Here is a 5202-nt window from a genome sequence, read left to right on the forward strand (position 1 = left end):
TATCAAAGATCAGCATATGATATTGATATATTTTTGGTATATGACTAATATATTAAAAATGTACTCAGCTATGTCAGAAATAGGATATAATCTTAATAGATAATCCCATGGGAAAAAAAATGTGTTCACATTTGCAAAACAAATATAAAAATATTAAAATAATCATGTGCTGATTTTGAAAAAAAAAGGATTATAAATATTCTTCACTAGCAATACAACTTTAAAGGCATTTTATCAGTTTTTGAATAGTTTTGTGCCATATTAATAGGACATTATGGAAAAGAGTTATCCTTAAATACCTACGAAACATGATACTACATTTTTATTTCCATATGTTATGTCTGTTTAGCATGATAGCTGATGGATTGAGATGTGGCTATATATATATATTTATTTATTTTAAATATATCTTATTGATTTTTTACAGAGAGGAAGGGAGAGGGATAGCCAGAAACATCCATGAGAGAGGAATATTGACCAACTGCCTCCTGCACACCCCCTACTGGAGATGTGCCCGCAACCAATGTATTATACATGCCCTTGACTGAAATCGAACCTGGGACCTCTCAGTCCGCAGGCCGATGCTCTATCCACTGAGCCAAACCGGTTTCGGCGAGATGTGGCTATATGTTTTATTTTGCTACTAACATATTTTAGTTAATAGTCTCACATTAATACTAGGAAGAAAATGTAGAACATAATCCTTTTCCTAATTAATTTAATGTACTTTTATAGATTATTCCATTACAAGACCCCCCTCCTTCTAGGGATGAATGACAGTACATATTTCAGAGTCAGTTCTCAATATTCAGGAAGCTCATTTTCCAGTCTGTAAGATGAGGAATAAAAGAACAGAATTAAATTTTCATGTTGATTCCTTAGTTCTATGCTATGTTGTACATACATGTTTCTCTACCTCCTGAGCAAACAAAAGCACTACTTCAGAGTTATAGCATTAGTTTTTAAACAATATACTAACCTTTAGATTAGTATTTTCTGACTTATAAAATATTATATAATGGAATTAGATGCTTTTAAGTTGTTGATGATAATTTTATGATAATCTATACTGAAGGTTATCTCTAATTGCTTCTAGCAGTTGAGTGGCTGAGGGAAGTGGAACCCACAAATTAGTCAATTGAGATTTGCAAAGTTCATTTAAAATCAGGAATAGAACTAAAGTGTTCTGACTGCTGTTAACGTCTTTAAAGTCTTGTTCAATTATTGACTCAAGATTGAGGTGCTTGTGGCAGCAGGGCCATTGAGAGTACAGCTAGTATATTTGACAGCAGCAGCAGAGTAAAGGGCAAAATCTTGGGCCTTGGAGTCAGACTACCCATGTTGGTTTCTCACCAGCTGTGGTACTTTGGGCACATCCTTAATCTCATCTCTAGAATGGTGGTGAGATGCCGATTGCATTAAGTTTCCCTAATGACATGGGGAGAGTGAATAAATAATATATAGTCCATTTACTACCAGAGTTAGTTTCCTCCTTGTGGGCAGCAGCCAAATAAATAAGTGGAAAGACTATAGTCCCCTGGGAAGATTGCCACAAGGGGGGCCTGGGCTGCAGTTTAATGGGCACCCTGCACATTTGGGGCCTCAGCCAGAAGTAGATGCAATAAACATATCTCCTTAGCACCTACAGTAGAACCTGAGAGCAAGGGTGATAATGAAGTGGACTAAATGAAAGAGTAACTGGATTTATGACAGGATATCTGCTTTTGCTTCTCTGTCAGTGCCCTGTATGCATTTTTACACAGTCAACTGAAGCAAGGGAATCTGCAGCCAAAGTCAGTCTGGAGTCTCGCCTTGTCCATTGGCCCTCCAGAGCCATGTGCCCTTCACCTTTGCATCCCTCATCATATCCATGAGAAAGCTGGGAAGGCGGGTTTGACAGTCCACAGCAGTTCTGCTGAGACCTAAGGGGTGAATAGAGGAGTCTGGCAAAAAGAACCAAGTAGTGCAAATACAATAGAAGGTGTGTGAGTGCCGTATCCACACTCTCTGGCCTCTTGCACAGCCACAAGAGAAGAGGGTGATGGACAACCTATATGCTGAGCAGTACTCTACAATCATGCCAAATTTTTCTTTTTAAAAACAAATCAGTCACCAGCTTCACTAAGCCAGCAGCTTCTAAAGAATTTCCTGCTGAAACTGGTTTGGCTCAGTGGATAGAGCGTAGGCCTGCGGACTGAAAGGTCAGGGGCATGTACCTTGGTTGCGGGCACATACCCAGTAGGGGGTGTGCAAGAGGCAGCTGATCAATGTCTCTCTCTCATCGGTGTTTCTAACTCTCTATCTCTCTCTCTTCCTCTCTGTAAAAAATCAATAAAATATATTAAAAAAAATAAAAATAAAAAAATAAATTTCTCTACCCAAAGAGGTTTTCTAGGAAGCACTGGTTGAGGAATAAAAGGAACAACTAAGCAACCTTTATATAATTGCCCCCCAAGGGCCTGCCTGTATCCTCCCTCCCTCCTTCCACAGGCTATTCCCCCTCAGGACCAGCCTTTAAATATGCCTTCGATGATGACATGCGTAACAAGCTAAAGTGGACTTGTTGCAGAGCCAGTGAATCCCTGTGGGGGCCATGAAGCACCCCATTTTCTGTGAAGGGGGAAGAAGTTCATTTCTATAAAGTTGATTTGCCTTGAGAAGGGAGATTGGTGCAGCCAATAGATCTGCGTGGAAGTGTTGAGGAGAGTGGTGGTCCTTGACTAGGGGATGCCTCTCTGCAGCTGCTCACAGAATAATGAGGCTCAGGAATCTAAATCCTGAGGCAATGCTGAAAGTGAAGGTGAAGGTGGGAAAGGCAAAGAGAGAGAGGAGGTGAGGGTGAAGAAGAGAAGGAAGAGGAGGGGAAAGATGATGGGATGGTGAAGAGGGGGAACACAGGGGGCTACCAGAAAATGGAAGAGGCAAGGGAAACACTTTTCCTGAGAGCCCTCAGAGGTAAGATGGCCCTTGAACTCCTTGATTTCAGATTTTGGCTCCAGAATGTGAGAGAAAATGTTTCTGATTTTTTTGTTTTGTTTTGTTTTGTTTTTGTTTTGTTTTGTGTGTGTGTGTGTGTTTTGTTTTTGTTTGATTTAACTAGTACCTACTTTGTGGTAAATTGTTATGGCAGCACAAGGAAACTAAAACAGAGGTGACAGAGAACAAGACAGACACCTGAGTGTGCATTGAAATCACCTGCTCGCCCAGCACCAGGCAGGGGCCTGGAGTCCTCAGTGGATCCTCGACATGAGGCTTGCACATTTAAGAAGAAGCTGGAAAAAATATCTGTGGGATGAAAATTTTGAAAAAAGTCAGGAAGAGCCACAGTTGATTTTGTGAGCATTATTACTTATGTAATAAGAATATAATATTAGCAGATCAAAAGGGGCACTGGTGTTCATTCTTTGGAAAAGTGGAATAAGGAAAAAGAAAAAGAAGAAAGTGACTTTCAGAGACATGAAAGAATTGTTGGAAGGTGACCTCAAACTGTAGGAAGTCAGGTGAGCCAGCCTCTGAAACAAAGCCTGACACTGGGGCTAGTGCTGGGTGCCAATGGAGACAGTGCCCCGGGGACAGCAGCGATGTCCCGGAGATGAGCATCAGCACAGTCAGGAGTATTCTGCAGCCTCAGGGACACTGTGAAGATTAGCTGCCATCAGCGCTAATGTCATTTGTTGAGCACATGGTACAATTAACTGGCATTTTTGATTACTTGATTATCAAGGTGGACAGTTTTCTTAAAGCAAACAATTAGCCTTAACCAAAAGTTGCAAATGAAACTCTAATTTATGAATTTCATACTGTTCTACTTTCCATGCAGAATCATGAACATTAACAATGAAAGAAGTTTTGCTGATTATTTGGTGGAGACAGTTCTTATTACAAATAAGGAAAACAATACTTAGAAAGGTTATTGACTTTTCAGTGTCGCTAGTGAGTATTTCAACTTAATTTATCATGTGAGTATAAAATTCACACTCTCGGGACATGTGTATTAATTTAGGCACAGGTATTATCCCAGGGACCTGGAAACTCTGGGGAAATGGGAATCAGGGTTGTCATTCCAGAAGTAGATTGCTGATTGTGCCTTAGCATTGAGCTGGTTCCAAGCTGGAAGTGTTCCTGCTTTAGTGCGTGTTTTCAGTTAAGTGCCATGAAGCTTAGGTTATAAAATAATAGAAAACAGAGAATGGGAGGGTGTGGGCTTTCTGTTCTTTTTAACTTTAGTCCAATGAGTCAGGGTAGAGAAAAAAAATTCAGGAAGCTAAAAGCAAAACAATTCTCATAAATCAGTATACTTAAGAGATATACTTCTGTCAGGATGAAATATTAATTATGACAAAATACATTTGTATGGAGGCATTAAAAACTCTGCAAAAGGTTTAATAGAATGTGAGAATGAAACAGTCTAAAAAGGAAGAGTTTAGAGTTTGGTTACTTATTAATATTATATGTAAAATTTTCTTAAAAACCTGACTATTAATTATGAGTCACCTCTGATTCTTGTTTTTGTTGTAATAGTTCAGTTGAACTTTGAATGTATATGTTCACCCCAATTTGCATAGTGAATGATTTTTTAAAATTAAAGCTACTCATAGTGGAACTAGGGCTATTTTTTTTAAAAGCTAGTTAATACTTTTATTCATATTTTAAAAAGACAAGAAAGATCAAGGACAGCTTTTAAATCCAATATGAAAAGGATGAGAGAGGAAAAATTGCAAACACTTTAATTCTAGTTTTTTATCTTTTTTTTAAGTTCGGGTAAGGCTCAATAAAGAAGGCATCGTGGTGAGGAAAAAGTAAAAAGTAAAAACATGTTCTCCATATAAATTGAGCAGTTTCTTATGTGGGAAAAGTTTTCTCTCTAGAGAACATGAGCATACATATTTCCAAGAATAAGCAAAAGAAATAATATTTGCAGACTTACTTGGCATCTAATGGCTATGAATTTCCATCAGATTCCCATAACCAGCAAACTTTTAAACTTTTACTATTATTTTCCAGCCTATAACTTTTAATTTACTGTTTCTTTTTAAATGATGCTTGCCTATTCTTCTTTAAGAATTGATAACACGAGGTGATCCAAGATGGCTGCGCCCAGGTAAACACCTAGCCACAGCCGCACACAACAATTTCAATAAAATACAACTAAAATATAAAATAGACATTACCCAGAACTACAGGAAAGTCAACTGACTTGAA

The sequence above is a fragment of the Pipistrellus kuhlii genome, unplaced genomic scaffold (assembly GCF_014108245.1).
Source record: "Pipistrellus kuhlii isolate mPipKuh1 unplaced genomic scaffold, mPipKuh1.p scaffold_m20_p_5, whole genome shotgun sequence".
Lineage (NCBI taxonomy): Eukaryota > Metazoa > Chordata > Mammalia > Chiroptera > Vespertilionidae > Pipistrellus > Pipistrellus kuhlii.